Source organism: Podarcis bocagei (genome assembly GCF_964188305.1).
Source record: "Podarcis bocagei genome assembly, chromosome: 3".
Taxonomy (NCBI): domain Eukaryota; kingdom Metazoa; phylum Chordata; class Lepidosauria; order Squamata; family Lacertidae; genus Podarcis; species Podarcis bocagei.
Window position 1 is genome coordinate 36,815,014 of NC_138127.1, and position 17,383 is coordinate 36,832,396.

General features: G+C 42.0%; 1 protein-coding gene across 3 annotated transcripts in view; it reads left to right on the forward strand.

The window, feature by feature from the left end:
- The window catches only part of FOXO3 (forkhead box O3), a 116,872-nt gene that overhangs the window by 74,826 nt on the left and 24,663 nt on the right, over window positions 1-17,383 (forward strand). The gene's annotated exons all lie outside the window — the stretch shown is intronic.

Sequence of the window (17,383 nt, forward strand, 5' to 3'; positions counted from 1 at the left end):
TGTTCTCCCAACATTTTACACTGTAAGGGACTTTCCATACTAACTTAGATTTGCAATTGTGTGTACCACTTGACAAAGAACTGCAGCTAATGCTGCCTCGCTGGTGAGATAATAGATCGCTCCAAACGTGTGTTTCCATTTTTAAGGTGGACCCTTCCATCTAAGAAAAGTAGCATGTGCAATGGCCCTGAGGAAGTGTATGAGATGCAGGCAAGCTGTGCAGTATGTCTGCATTGTTACAACATACTGGCAAAACTTCCACCACCATTGCTGAATATGTATGAGTCGGGGACAGGGGTGGGCAAAACCTCACACAGAGCAGGATGACAAGTGGGATAAACCAGCACTGGGAAGAGGAGCGGGGAAACAGCAATCCAGAATTGGGATTAAAAAGGGTCCTTGGGTGAGAGAAACTGGCAAGAGGAAGAAAAGAGAATCAGCATGGAGCTGGCCTTTTGGGGAGATGTAACTCACTTGCCTAGGACACAGGTGGCGCTGTGGTCTAAACCACTGAGCCTAGGGCTTGCTGATCAGAAGGTTGGCAGTTCGAATCCCCGTGACAGGGGAAAGCACAACTGTTTGGTCCCAGCTCCTTCCAACCTAGCAGTGTCAAAGCACGTCAAAAGTGCAAGTAGGTACCGCTCCGGCGGGAAGGTAAATGGCGTTTCCGTGTGCTGCTCTGGTTTCACCAGAAGTGGCTTAGTCATGCTGGCCACATGACCCAGAAAAACTCTCTGCAGACAAACGTCGGCTCCCTTGGCCAGTAAAGCGAGATGAGCACCGCAAACCCAGAGTCGTTTGCGACTGGACTTAACTGTCAGGGTTACTTTACCTTTTTTAACTCACTTCCCTAGAGAATCCAGCCAGAGTAAGGGAACATTGACCATGCAGGACAAAAGAGGCTATCTAAGATGATGTCATTGCTGGTCTCCAGGCTGTATATAGAACCTACATACAATGCCTGCATACTATGGACCACAGCTGAAAATGCAGGGTTAACAGAAAACGATAACAACACAAAAAGCAATAGCTTTTTAATTGTTGCTGACAGTCACAGAGTTTTCACACCACGACAGACAACTGAGTCTGGAATGTTGCAAGTGAATGGGAAGCCCTTAAGTATCCCACCCTTAAAGTTGGGAGAGGCTGAGATTGGTAGAGAGATTGAGGTAGACTATAAGAACAAATTAAAGTTCTATATGGGGGAAGTAATTACTACGTGATTAAGGATTTCAGACCAGGTGGAGTAAGTTATGGACCAGTTCTGGCAATGTTTCATAGCTGCTGAAAGGCTGACAATTATAGTGCAGCAAGATAGATGGTTTGGGGATCAAGGATTAGTGCCAAGGTTTTAGCTGGTAAAATTAAGGCTGAAGTAAGGGTAATTCTAATGGATATGGAGGCATGGAGAACAACTTTTTATTGGCTAGGAGGATTTTATTTAGTTACTCAACCTTTCATTTACAGGATGCTAGGGTTGTAGCCAGAAGCTGGCAAGCAAATTGGTAGGAAATGGGATGGATCTGAGAGTGAGTCAACTTGCCCCTAGAACTGGGAGTCATCCACATACAAAATAAGCAATTATAACGTTTTTTCTTAAGAACTTGCCAAAAAACAAACAAACAAAAGGAGCCTTACTCTTTTCTTAAGAGTTTCCATGCCAGTAGTAATAATATCCTTAGTGCAATATCTCTCCCCCTACCCCATTTTAAAGCATACACTTTTCTGTCTTCATCAGCATAATTCTCCCTCCCCACCATGAGTTTTGCCAGTCACTATTGTTAATCAAATTGAACAGAAGAGTCTAAATACCTATGGATTCTACAGTCTTTCTTTGTTATACAAGCAAGTAACATGGAACACTTCCAACATGTCTTGGCTGTGGGGCCATTGCTTAGTGGATCCTTTTAAAACAACCTAGTTCCACTTGATTCACACCAGTAAAGCATTTGCACAAAAAAGAGAGAAAAAGCTCATTGAGGAAGAAAATGGGTTTATTAGGTAACAGGTATACTATTTCTGTAGCCAGATTTTATTGAATGACTATTATGTTCAAAGAATGTAGAGCAGGATTACTCAATGCCCAAAGAATGACCCTTGTATATACTTCTCCTTTGCTGCATGTGACCTTATTCCCTCCCTCTCTCCCTCTCTCTCTCTCTCTCTCTCTCTCTGTGTGTGTGTGTGTGTGTGTGTGTGATTCTATTTCTGTTTCTGGGCATGTACTGTTTCAAAATGTGTTATGGGTTGATGAGCTGTTGTCACAGCTCAGTTATGACTAGAGATGACTTCTGTTCTGCTCCCCTTCAACATATTTGGAGCTCTCTCTTTTCTTTCTTTCTTTCTTTCTTTCTTTCTTTCTTTCTTTCTTTCTTTCTTTCTTTCTTTCTTCAGTTAAAACACCAATAATGTCTGTGAAGGCCAAGCAGGGTGAGGGTTGATTGTTGTGTTTTAATTCTTAAGAAAGAAAAGCTTAAGTACTCTTCCAAGCTACAGAAGTGAAGTGTGTGTGTGTGTGTGTGTGTGTGTGTAGGCAGGATGGGTGGGTAGGTTGATTGGTACCCACACTGTAGCTGTTGTTTGTCTTTTCATTTCTGAATATTCACTAGAGAGATTATGAGCACTCCTGTAAAACACCCTACTCTAAATCTGAATAATTGATTTGCATTTGGCTTTGATTCGAGCTGCAACAAAATAGCGTGTACAATTGTGAAATAACCAGTTCTTCAATTTTCCAACCCAAGTGTTCTTATCATTAATGTGTTGTGGTATTTCTTGTGTCATTTGCTGTCCTTTGGAGTTGGCTAGATGGGTCGAAAACAGATCGGCCTTTTCTGTGGTGATAGCATCTCCATTCCATCTACCTCACTTTCATTTCTATTCTTCTTTTGTATTGAGCTAGGCAATTTGATTTTGTTGACATACCTGTTCTAGTCCTGCTAGAAAATGAAAATATATGAGCAATTTGTGTTCCATTTAAATATAGCCTTGACTTTTCTAAGAAGTAACTAGATAGACTAGGGGGAAATATGCTTTTTGTTGGATTGTCTTCTACGCTGATTCCAAATACATTTAATAAAAACCAAGTCCTATTTATTGGGAGAAAGGAGACACTGTTAAATGTTGTTCTGTTGTTATTTTTTAAATAGCGCTCTGTACACCAGATGTTGTGAGTGAAGGATGCTGCGAAGGAACAAAATTCATGTAAACAAGAGATTCCATAGATCGGGGTGGGGAACCTTTCTAGTCCAGCAGGATAGATCCTTCTCTGTTCCCAACCCCGTGCACCAACTTTGATCATTGGGCAGGACAATTCACTTGCCCTTCACCTGACATCATTAAGGTGTCAGATTCTTGACAGACAGGCTCTCTCACCCATCTATCAAAGTCCCTTATTTTGCCTAGCATGCAAAGCTGGAATAGGGTTGGAAAAGCTGCTTTCTTCAGGGATCAGCAGTCAACTTTCCTACAAGGAACTTGGTCATGTAGCCAATCAAGCCACATCTGCCTTCCTCACACTTGACATCACATATGACATCATATGTGGGCATGGTTTTGGGAAAATGGCTTTAAAGACCAAACAGGGACCCATCCTGGGCCAAATTTGGCCTGTGGGCTAGAAATTCCTCAACATTGCCACAGATTGTGGAAGTTCTAGTATATATAGGTTCAAGCTCTCTATCAGAAATTTCCACCTTTTAATTTTTTTATAAGTTAGACTACAGGCTGCATGAAAAACTAGAAATTCAACTGCACTGCTTCTAAAATCATGGTGATCATAGCTCAGAATAACTGAACTCATGTATTATCATCATCATCATTAAAATTTGTATACCGCCCTGTACCCACAGGTCTCAGGGCAATTCACAGGGATAATGTATATTATTGGTTCCTATGACTCATCATGAAATGTAATTTAATCATAATAATTAATTAGAATATAACCATATATTTATTATGGTTAAATTACAACATTTCACAGGGAACAAAAGATATGAGTTTACCTGTTTACCCTGGATTCTCCTGATTATATGAATGGGGGTGGAGGTGACCCTCTATAACAGGCTTCCTCAACCTTGGCCAGATGTTTTTGGCCTACAACTCCCATGATCCCTAGCTAGCAAGACCAGTGGTCAGGGATGATGGGAATTGGAGTATCAAAACATCTGGAGGGCCGAGGTTGAGGAAGCCTGCTCTGTAACATGGATGGGGAACCTGTGACCCTCCTGATGTTGCTGAACTACAGCAAACTTCAGCCCCAGCCAGCATGGCTGATGGTCAAAGATGATGGGAGCTGTAGTTCAGCAACGCCTGGAGAGCTAGAGTACAAGTTCCCCATCCCTATAGAGCTAACCTACTCTTAGTTTTGTGGCACCATGTTCTATTGGTCTATCACATGATGTCAGTAGACTGCATTCCCATTTACACAAATTGTATAGACTGAAATTTTTCAGATGGCACCATCTCAATGTCATATGCTATGTCCTCCCAAAGCTACAAGTGTAATTGATCCTGGCTATGGGATGTGCTATCAGTCGCCACCCATTATTTGTCACCCAGAAAGGAGTTGCAGCACTCAAAATGAGTTGGCAAGCTTCAATTGCTCATGTAAGTCATTGTTATTACTCTCACAATAATATGCATAATAACAGGTTAGGTAACCCCGCAGCGTTTCTTGTTAGTATAGATTATAAAGCCTCTGCATAATGAGGGGGTGGCAAATCACCTTAATTTACATCCTGTACTTTTGTTCCCTCCAAGCTTATATGTCCTGTCATTTAGGGCAAGGCTGCCCTTTTTTACATAGAAATAAATAAAGAAAGAACATTGCATTATGGGATGGTGAAGAACAAAAAGCACGGCAATCCTATTATGGAGCTTAACTTACTTGGTGACTTGCTAATTTTCATTCATAAGCTAGCAAATGCTCGTCATTAGAAGTGTGTGTGTGTGTGTGTGAAAGAGAGAGAGAGAGAGAGGAGGGATCATATACTACAAGGAGCCCAGTGTATCTTCCTCATCTCTGGAGGGGACAAATCATGAGCCTGGGTTTGGACAGCATGCCAAGTGAAACCATGGCTTAGCTCACAGCTTTAGCTGCAGGGCCAGAGGAGGACCAGAGCAGTCACAATCTCCTCTCCAGGAGCCTGCACACTCACATTAAGCCATGGTTTGGCTTAGCATTATGTGCACTTAGCCAGAATGTTAGTATATATGCAGTTTAGAACAGGAAATTCTCCACCATGCATAACCTAGTCCAGGCAACCCCAACCTGCGGCACTCCAGATGTTTTGGCCTACAACTCCCATGATCCCTAGCTAACAGGACCAGTGGTCAGGGATGATGGGAATTGTAGTCCAAATCATCTGGAGGCCCGAAGGTTGGGGATGCCTGACCTAGTCACTTCTATCATGTCCTTCCTTACTCTATCATGCCCTCCCAACTTTTTTTTCTAGGCTAAAACCCCCCCAAATGTTGTAACCTTTTCTCATAGGGGAGTTGCTCCAATCCCTTTATCATTTTGGTTGCCCTTTTCTGAACATATCTCAGCTCTACAATTTTTATTTTTATTTTTATTATATAAACCTTATAGACCTTATAGTTGCAGAGGCTGGTTGTGGCTCAGATAGATGTAAGTTTTGGGCAGATCTTCCAGTGGACATGGGAAAACCCTTCTGAGTGTAATTTTATGCACATAGGAAGCAGTTTCCACCGAAGCGAATGGGACTGGCTCCTAAGTAAGTTTGGATAGGATTGCAGGATAGTATCATGTAGAGCTAGAAAATGGACCCAGTTAAGTCCACAGGCTTATCAACATTATGCATATGCACTAAGGCTACTTACTTAAGTGTAAGGCGTGCACAACACTCTCTAGGTCATCCCATGAGTGTAAGCCTGTGGATTGCAGAGGGATTGGTGACATGGCCACTATCGCTGCACCCAGGAGGCCTTATAACAGAGACGAGGAAACTCAATGCATCCCCAGACAGTTCCCCTGGGCTGTGGTGGGGTCATTTGCTCTGAGCCCTTTGTTGCTGTATAACCAACTACTCTGAGGCCTTTGTTGCTGTATAAGGAGTGGCTGTATAACCAACTGCTTGATGCAGCTGAGCTTGGGGAGATGAAATGAGGGAGCCTATGCTGTCTCCTCTCCCCCTCAGCAGGCTGAAAGCCTTGGAGCATGTGCAGAGAGGCCTAAAACCATTCCAGGTTTGACCAAGTTGGAGTGGAATGCAGCTGTTCCTTTAACCTGTTTTCTCTCTTTGCTTTAAAACATTTAATTTCTTCCAGACCTATGTGACACTTTGGGCAAGTTGAGGAGCAGATTGTGTTCTGGACAAACATGCCCAGCCCCTGTTCATGCATTCAATAATTGGAACTTTTATGGCCCTTCAACCTCAGTGTTTTATTGCCAGAAGAAAATTAGTTTGTATTCCTTTTAAGCTATTCCAGGTAATGATTTGCATATGTGACTGGAAGGACCTACGCTGACCCAGCACAGATCCCCAGAGGGACGCCTGAAGTAAACCAAGGCGATTTGCCTCAAGGGGATTTGGTTGGAGGATTGGAGAGAGTGTCTGGATAGCTGTCTTCAACTGCTTAGCACAGAGAAGACAGCAAGCATTGATTCTCCACAGCTGTTTTGTGGTGCAACAAATGCAAGCCTGACCCATTAGTCTGTTGGATTAGACCAGCAATTCACAAACTCTTGTCACAATAGAATGGATAGTACTAACAGAAGAATTAAATTAGTTTAAAACATGAATTTGGTGTCCTGCGAGACAGAAAAAATCCACATAAAGAAGATGCTGCCCTTGTTTTCTTCCACTGAGTCATATCTCTGCATCAGGTAATACTAAATTATTTGCTTCCAATGCAGAGATGCAGCAAAATTTAGAGGAGGGCCCATGCTTCAGTGTGCTGGACTAGGCCTTGTGTCTTAAATAGACCAGGGATTAAATCCCTAATCAGCTATGAAGCTCATTGCAGTGACCTAGGGCCAGCCACTGCCTCTCAGCCTAACCTACCTCACAGGATTGTTGTGAGGCTGAAATGTGGAAGAGGAGAACCACATACACCACCTGAAGCTCCTTGGAGGAAAGGCACAATGTAAATATGCAAAATAAAATAAAATAGAGCACATGCAAGGCATGCTAGATTTGATCTCCAGCATGTCCAGGAAAACTCCTGCCTGCAAACCTGGACAGCAGCTGCCAGTCAGTGCAGACAATACTAAACTAAATAAGCCAGTGGTACAGAGACTGAAAGAAAACATGCTGGGGTGTAAGAGAGCAGCATGCTTCCAGTTTCAACTCAGGGGGGGGGGGGAAAGGTGTGCCAGCTTTCTGAAGTTTGCTAGACTCCTGTCGGTGCGAGATGGATTCTGGAGGCACCTCCCAATGTATGACTTTTTAACATTTCATTTCATTCTATTTTAGCTTCTCAGTAACCGCTGTGTACTTTGGGGAGTGGAGGCATGAATCAAAATAAATTTAGCTGCTTGGCAGGTTAGCTAGTCTGTCTACACTTGGTAGAAATGGATTCTTAATCTGTGTGTGCGTTCCCTCCCCCACAATTGCCTGCCCTTTTTTTGTGCTACAGTTGTAATCCAAATATGCAAACTCCAGCTCTGTGTTTTCTGTGAGCAGAGAGCCTGAGAAATGATCCTGTTGTCCTACAGGGGCTCTGTTTCTTGTCATGTGTTAATGCAGCCAGCGTCATATCAAATTTTAAAACGCCTGATTCAGAGGGCAGGAAGCTAAAGAAAGATCTTTGTGTTCACCAGCCAAGATGCCACACAAGGTGAAGGAAGCTTTGCCACTGGGCACTCTTAATTGTCACAGTATAGTTTTTTTGGCGTATGGTCAGCAGTCCAGTATTTACAGCTATTTGACATGCTGATGCACACTCAACAGTGAACTGAAAAAGTTGTTCCTTGCAGAATGCATAGAAGCGTGTGAAACCAAGTATATAGTGCCAAACTGTATCTACTTGAAATTAGGTTCTGTAATGTGTATACAAATAATATTTACCTTTGGAGTTTGAAGCACAGGGCCCTCTTAACGCACACATACTACTTCTGTTACTCAGAATCTTCTTGGCAGATTCTGAGTAATCATTACCCCTTTTTCTTTCATCCTTCATTTTCTGAATACCCTTGAATCATAAAAGCTAGCATATTATGGCTTTTCTCCCAAAAACATGAATGTTGTCAGAGTAAAGGAGAACATAGTATGCTTTATACGAATGCCTAGAAAGAAGGCAGACAGGGAGGAAGGAGATAATCCCTTCATGAACCGAAGAACAAAATCAGACATCACTTTCCTCCAGAGTCCTGCTGAAGCCAATGTGTGCTTCTTGTTTGAACATTGATACTATTCCATTCATGGTTATTAGCTCAGTATTGTCAACAATGACTGGCAGCGACTCTTTCAGATTTTAAAATGAGAGTCCCTCTCCCAGTCCTAACTGGGGGGATATCAAGAATTGAACTTGGAAAGCATCTGATCTTACCACTGAGCCCTTTTCCTTAACTAAGAGTTGCTTAAAATTTTAGTTGAGCTAGTAGGGCTGCCTTTCTCTCTCACACACAATTCCTTCTTCTCATGTAAACACAGGCAGATCTCTTGAGAAAACAGCTGAGAAAGATGTCAGCTGTTACAGCTACAAAAAAATAAATACATAAATGAAGGAGTAGAAGGTGGAACATCCCACCCCCTTCTGTTGAAGATACCTCTTAAAATGAAACAAAACCAAAAAACCCCAAGGCCAGTTATGTGGCAGTTACTAGCTACTTCCATCAACACACCAAAAACATAGGTTGTCCCTTATGGGGTAACTTTCAGTCATCATAACTCACCCACCCCCACCCTATACGACTGTGGCAAGTAGTTAGGGTTGCCATATGTCTGGAATTTCCCTGACGTGTCTGGGATTTAACTGGTGAAATTTTGGGGATTTGGGGGAATTGGCAAAATGAAACTTTTGAGTTTCATTTCCCTCAACAACTTTTGTGTGCTGAATTTTACTTCTAGAAATATGGTACCCCTATAAGTAGTAGTACAACCCAGACAAACATTTGAAGGGTCAGCAAGGAGTTAGTGATGGTGTGTCTTTCTGACCGTCTTGATTTGTCAAAGGACCGGAAATAACTAGACTGAGTTTACCTATCCAGGCACAAACTGTATTGTAGTTACAGAATGGTCATCCATGCACAGTCTGGAGGAGCTGACATGTTAACCTTGTAACTGTTAAAGGTATAGAAAGGATGCAGTTCCTTGGTGGGACTAATGGAAGGAAGGAAGGAAGGAAAGCATTTGGTTATGCAGCAGTTTTATTTTTCTTAAGGGTTATTGGGCCTAGTCATTTGCCAACGTGACAAATTTTCAGTGGCATCTAGCAGTGTGTAATTTTGACCTAAAAATAGAAAACAGTGAGGTCAAGTACCAGTGAACATTCAGGGAGACCTTGGGCAAGTTCTTTCTCTGTGTCCCGTATGTACAACAAGAGCAGTAATGATTGTGAGTGGGATTGTGAAGGGGAGACAAATATACTGTAAATGCAGAACACTGGAATATAAATGGTTAAGTAATAGAAACTATAATGCAAAATAGCTAGATGGAATTAACTTTTCAATTTACTGTTGATTTGAAACTGTTACAACTTCTGTTGCAATTTAAGACTGAAGATCTGAGGAGCTGTTCAAGCATGCCTTCTTTGAGTATGTGTATGGCACTTTTTATTCGACTATCTAGTACTGCTGCTGCTGCTGGCCATATTGAGGGTGCTTCTTTGGATGAACATGAATGAGAAAAGTTTGGTCTGAGAAGGTCATCTGTGGAGTTTGGGGTATAGGTGGTGGACCTCCGGTTAAACTGAAATGAAATTTATGACTAGGAAATGTCCAGAAGCTGTGGCCTAGCCTCTTGGGCTATGTATGCTCAAGTTTCATGGCTCTTTTCAGGCGCGGTAGAGAACAAGGTTGTATAACATCAGACTGTGCAATTGGCAGACATCCTCATGATTGCCCAGGCCTCATATAAGCACTGGGAACCTGACTTTCTGCCCTTGTGTGTGGCTGTACCTTCTGCAGATCAGGTGATATTGCAGATGCCCTCAGGGACTCTGGGTTGCAGAAACACCCTCCAGATCAACATGCAGATCTGGCCACCCACAGCTTCATCCTGCTGGAACACCTGAAAACACCATTTACAGACCTGTTCATGGAGGAAATACAGGGCTGTTATGATACCTTTATAAGGACCATACTAGGAATTATTGCTTCTTTGGCTTTGCAGATACCATTTTCAATTTTTCCCCTAGTTGAAATATGATTTATCATTTTCATACATACAAAGAAAATTGTGTTTTGAATCCAAAGATAACTTTTTATGCTTATTTATTAAATGAAACTGATCACTGCACAGGCCTGCGATTTGAAGAATCTTTGTCCTATCACACCACTTGAAAAGAATTGCAAAACTGATTTGGCTCTTCCCCCGCCATGCATCATGTTAGAGTTTTTAACAGGGTGGAAGTGGGGCATGTCCTGGAAATAATTATTCACCGCCGTACCTTCTCATCTGGCCCTTCCAGTTCAACCGCAATTCAAGAGGATCTTACATCACACTATTATTTTTTAGCATTAGGAGCCTATCCAGTAAATTTAGAAGCTAAAACATTCCTGAAGTTCCTTTGTGTACTTCTTTCTTAAAGTGTGTGCGTGTTCATATGTTAGATGTTGTAATTCTGCAAAATCTCTAAGGCACAGAGCCCCATAGAGGGCACCCATACACGGGGAGAGTGACTAAACCAGGCCACCCATGTGAGCATCTCCATGTGAGCATCTGGCCTGTGTTTAGCTAGAACCTTGTTGCACTGTTTTCTTAATTCTACTATCCAATATAAACGCTCTCTCTTTGACATATCCTTTTTATTGTATATCTTGGTGTCAGATATTCTTTTATCAGCGGACATAGAGCTGTCCTGCTTGTTATATCAAGGAGGGAGATTCACAGAGGGTCCGACAAGCTTTTAGTGTTTAAATAAGATCTCTCCGTCTCTGGGTGAGTGACCATATGAGACTCCATACTGAGGGCCTTCTAGAAACACCTTTGCTCCACAGTTGCCACAGTGTCCCACTTCTTTCTAAATGGCAGTAAGGCTATGGTGTCATGATGTTACCTGTTCCGAGCCTTGGGAGATTCAATAGGTTGTAGGTACAAAAAATTAAAAAACAAAACCTATTTCTTTTTCCAGGTACTGCCTCTTTCCCAGCATTATCACTTCAATGGGAGTGTTTGCTGTAGATCTGAGCTCAAACTCTGGATGACACATATTCAGGCAGTAGCATGTCTGAATAATGCTGATCAGTTTTGTGAAGGCATTTTTTTGTATTGTTAGAAGCTATGGAATGGACTTAATTCAGAACTTCACAATAAACATCGAAGTGAGAATGTATAAGGAAAAGCCACAAATGGGGGTGGGGAGGGGAATAGGTCAAAGAAAGATCCATACATTTATTACCTGTTGGGCTGTTTCCAAACATTGGTAACAGCTGTTCCGTGGTGGTATAATTAAAAATGTTTGCATTCAACGCATAATGGTGATCTGGTTAAAAATAACTAGTGGCACTTGGTTTATTTGGTTAAAATATAAACTTGAACTCAGTCTCTTTCTTTTAAAAAATGTTTCTGAATATGCAAAAGAACCAGGATAAAAAGAAAAGAAAAAAAAACCCCCAAATGCTAGCTACTTCCCCCTCTACTACCACCCCTGATGAAGGGACACAAACTATTAAGCTGAAATGTTCTTTGTCTGTTGGCAACCAGAATGTAACATACTTTAAATTCTAGAGGTTTTAAAAATCAGATTATCTGCTCTCTGCAATGATAAACTAATTACATGTTTTAAATCTCATGGAACAGAGGTTCCTGTTTCTGATTTGTATTCGTAATAGAAAAATCAAGGCCAGAGGTGGCTTAAAGCCTCTGGCTAGAAGGGCTATTATGTCATGCTACCGTATTTTTTGCACCATAACACTCACTCTTTTCCTCCTAGAAAGTAAGGGGAAATGTCTGTGCGTGTTATGGAGGGAATGCCTACGGGTGGCATGCCTACGGATTTTCCTCCTCTAAAAACTACATGCGTGTTATGGTCGGGTGTGTGTTATAGAGTGAAAAATATGGTAATTGTTGAAGGACCTGCACAGACCTACTAAAACATGGTGTGTGTGTGTGTGTGTGTGTGTGTGTGTGTGTGTGTGTGTTGAGGGCAAGGGCACTCCTGCTAGCTAACTGGATGTGGGTGGGTTTGCTCCTAGATGAGATATTAGAGCACCTGGGTTGGGGTATTTGAGTTAACCTGGCTTCCAAGCACGAGGTGGAATGCAGGGAGCATGGATGCAGCCCATAATGCATATTTAGTATGATTGGTGGGTATATATTGTTTTTGCTTTCTTATGTTGTTTTGATGAACTTATTGTACTGTATGCTCATTTTATCTTTCTTTATATTAATATGCTGCTCACTGCTTTGGGGGCCTTTGGTCCCAAAAGCAATGTATAAGTGAAACATAGCATAACATAACACTTCCCAGACTCCAAGTCCCTGAGCTTCAGAGCTAGTTCACATGTGTAATATTTAGCTTAAATAGTGTTCCAACTCAGCAACTTAAATGCTCAGTCTGGCCCATATCCAGCCAACTTAGTCATTACTAAGGTGGCTTCCTATGCACACTTACCTTGGAGTAAGCCCCATTGAACTAAGGTCTTGTTTAGACATGCAGAATGAAGCAACGGAATGCTAAATTAGTACTGTGGATACCCATGTTGGATAACCAGCAAGTTTAGTCAACTCGTTATTCCTTGTACCCTCTTTTTTTTCCACGCTACCTTTGGGAAGGGCATCTGGGGGCATTTCTGGCTTTTTATGTGTGAAGCACTCACACAATTATGGCAAAACTTTCAGATTCCTCAAGATAAACAAGTTTTTGCAAGTCCAGTTGCTCTCACTGCTATGACTGAGGTAGCACACAGACACACCGCACTTGGCACAAGGAAAAAAAAAAAACCTTCAGGATCAGGGTCTTTGAAACTTTGCTGACACACTGGTTTGATTAGTTTCAGTGTTTGTTCCCTGCCTAATACACAGCATTTCCTGTTATGGAATAGCTAGTTTAGTCACAATTTCCAAAGCTTACTGCTCTCAATAAAATGGGTAGATTTCATAATAGGAGGGCCTGCACTGACTCACCCTTGTAATTTTTCACATAAAACTTAACATTTCTAACTGAGGAAAATAATAACATGGGAACAATACATTTAAATGGATATAGAAAGAGGCCTGTGAATTGATTCAAATATGCAAACTACAGGATAGATTATGTGTTGAAAAATAACAATTTTGAGATGGCAATTTGGTGTTTGAAATTTTAATTGAAGTTAAAGGTGTCCTCATACGCTGAGGGCTACAATCACAACGACAAAATTCAGTCATGCATAATTTTGTTCGTATGCCACCTTTCCACAGTTCAAACCATGCTCAAGGTGGCTTACAATGTGAAAATAATACATAAATACAACACAACAAAATAAGTCATAAACAATAAATAAAACATTAGAAAGTACACAACCAAACTGTACAATATCTACATAAATCACAATATCTAAAATAAAGATGCAAATAAACAACAGCAACAATTCCAACAAAAAATCCCAAACATTCCACCCAATCACCATTCTTCTTTCTGCACTGTTCACACAAGATTCTTATATATAAAACACTTTCCCCCCCCCCATCAAGAATGTTCTGATTCAGCAAAAGCACCACCAGAATGTTCCACATTCTTCTCTTAATGTTTGTCTCTTCAGTTTGTTTCAAGCCCTGATTGGCTGTGCTCCCTTCACATACTAGAAGCAGTTGCTATAAAGAGCTGCTTCTCGGAAAAGCAAAGCAGGTTCATTTCTGGGAGAAAGTGCCATGTGCTGTGCCCAGTCACCTCCACCATATGCTCACAGGCTTTTAAACATATTTCAGGCATGTCATGGGATGACCCCGCAGAAAAGTAGCTTCCACATTGGGGCTTTAACATGTACAGTAAAGGGGATCAGTTTAGCAACAGAAGGTGTCAGCGTGGGTTGACAATTTGCTGAATTGATGTGTTTTAAGAACAAGGCGTCTTCTTGCCAATCACTCTGCTTCCCATCCCAACTAGAATGGAAACAGATGACCACTTGGACATTTGCAACTCTTTCACATCAAAGTCTAGCTACACAGTCTACCTAAAGACTTCCAGGGCAGTGTGTGAAAGAGAAGAAACAACTCCAGGTGCTTGAAAGACGATTTACTTTTGGCCCCAAACATTTTGTATAGCTGACTATCAAAGTTGCATGAACCACTACAGCACCTCCTACTGATAACCCTTTATTTGAGCTGCTGGAGTTTCTTCCTCTCCCCTCCCCCCATAGACTCTGGCCACAATGTGAGACAAGTATTACCACACATGTACCTATGGGGAAACTGTGGTGTTGGTGGTAATGCTTTGTCTCCACAAACAGCACTTCTCTGTCCCTCGCCAGTCTTCATTCCTATCAGGTTCCTCTTCTCGCTGCAGTTTCTGTAGGAGGATGAGTGCCAAAGGTTTACATTGGTTCCACCATAGGACCCAGTTCCTTATCAAAAGCTCCTGAGAAAACACAGCCTGAAGGCTTGAACTTACAATGCTAGACATGCCCCTCAATTTTCTGAGTAAGGTGAGCACTACACACAGGAGCAATATGTAAGAGAACCATGGCCTACTTAAAAACAAGGGAAGACTGCCAGAAGACCCTCTTACAAGGCCTCTCCTAACTGTGTGCTCCAGAGCTAATCCTACCAGTTCAAGGACTGACATTTTGAATCAAGTGCATGGTCCATTTTGCTTCTGTTCACCTACAAACATCTACATTGACCAGTTACACAGCCCAGGGATGCTTGCAAACACCTCTGTTTTATTTAAACGATGACTTTAAACTGGTCAAGGCTTCAAAGCATCTGCAATCCTTATATAGGTCATGTTCAGCAGGGGTGGGGAACCTTTGGCCCTCCACATGTTGCTGAACTACAACTCCCATCAATCCTAGCAAGCATGACCAGCATGACCACCGGCCTGGGGTGATGGGGGTTGTAATTCAGCAACCTCACAGGGCCAAAATTTCCTCACACATAATGTGCAGGTAGAGGTGAGATGGGCCTTTTTTTGTTTGCTGGCCTGCTTTTGTTAATGATTACTCCTTTCACATTCGTCTAGTCAATTTTTTAATAAGGATGCAGCATTTCAGAAAATATATTCATTTTGGAGCTTAATTGTTGCTCATTTGCAGAATTCCCATGTGCCCGAGGTCTTCCCCTCCATTCAGTACTGCAGATGCTTTCTTGCAGGCATCTTGGTTACAGAGAAAGAGCTCTCCCTGATGTTACAGTGCTTGACAAAGCCCTTGCGAATGATGGCTCTTGTGCACGAAAGAAGCTCTGTATGTGTGTTGCAATGTACGTGGGTTGCATGTACTGGAAGCACGCATGCAGCCTTATACTAACAAGAGCTGCTGGAGCACTTGGCCAAAAGACAGTGTTACAGGGCGGGGGAGAGAATGTGTCTGTGAGAGCTGCTTCCAATGTCCAATGTGTGCCGGAAGTGCAGGTTTGGCGGAGTGGAATGGAATGTTCTCTGTAGTTTTCCAAGAACAAAAACAGCTGGGCAAGAAGCTACTGAGACAGTTTCTAAATTTGAAAAATAAAAGCCACACAGCCATTTAACCATTGCTATCTCTCCTCCTGAAGTTCCTCATAAACAGAGCACACATGGAATATTTTTAATCCGAATGAAAGGTTATTCTTGATTCTTTTTCGTCTCCTTTAAAAACTTAGGCTACCCCTCCTTTTTTTTTTTGGTTAAGACTTTGAAAATTGCAGCATTTGGATTATTGACAGTGACGTTTCTCCCTGTATTTCTCTTCCCAGTGGAAAAAAGTAAACGGCAAACAGCATGCTCTCTTCACGCAAAGCAAATGTTACTTATTAGAGGTCTCCTGTGGTCAGCAGAAGGCTGTCTATAGGATAACTGGAAATGGTGCTGCTGACTGAAAGTCTGGTGTGTTCTGCCAATTCCCAGATGCTATATTTTCAGCCAGGGTGGGTTTATTTATTGTAGCAGTTTAAAGTGTTGTTAGAGAGGGAGGGAGGGAGGGAGGGAGGGAGGGGGAGAGAGCAGTAAGCAGACTGTTTCAGATATTCTGGCCCTGATTCAGTTCTGGTTGAACACAGCTAGTTGTATGCACCAGCATAGTACGTATCTCAGGATGATGCCTCTCCGTCTGCATCTATCCAGCCACTTTGGTTAGGATAAGTTCAAGACTGTGGTACAGATCCGCATGGACACCTTTATTCATTGATTTAAAAATCATTAACAATTCATTAAAATCAACAAAATAATAAATCCCAAGACCATAAATGCCAACACAGTCCAATTATCCCTGGCTCTAAATTAAATTTAAAGTTCAAGTGGCCCCGAAAAGAACCTGTCTCTGCCATATTTTTTTTTTAAGAGAAAGCTTGCCAGCTAAGCCTCCTTGAGCAGGGAGTTTCTCACCTGGAGTTGGACCATTTGCTGCCTTTTGCATCACTTCCAACAATAGGACATTCAACAGGTGATGGGGCACTCTGAGGGCTTCCTCAGGAGATCTTAACCAGTGTTAGAAACTGAGATATGAAAACTAGGAGCTAAATGGCACCTTAAAGCTAGGTTACGGGCGCAACAATGGTATGTCTAGGTGCACTCTTTTATAACAAGAACACAAAGCTGAAAATGAATGAACTGCAGCTAAAATTTTAAGTTAACTTTTCACATGGCCTAGTCCTTCCTTTGCCCACCCGCCTAATATTCTTAAGAGGGTCTCTTCTCCAGTCTTCAGCTGGAAGTGGGGAGGCAGGAAAAGGTCCTCCTTTCCTTCCACTCTGCAGTTTTAATCTGAAATCTTAGGTGCAGTACTGCGCCCAGAGCTCAGAAACTGCTCGCACTAATGAAATTCCCTGTCACAAAATGTGCCTAGAATAATGAAAGTTTCGAACACTGATCTTAACATATCAGAACATGTATATGAAGCTACCTTAAAGCAAGTTGGACCGCTGGTCCGTCTGGTTCACTACTGTCTACTCACTGACTGGCAGTGGCTCTCCAAGAGATGCCAAGTATTGAAGCATACATAGCATGTGCACTGCCCTCCTCTGAGCTATGGCGATACATATGTCTGTGCACCTGAATCGGTATCGAATACATGTGTAAAATGCTGCTTCCACACACAGATGTCTCTTTCTGGATCAGAATTTGAATAACAGATAATGAACAC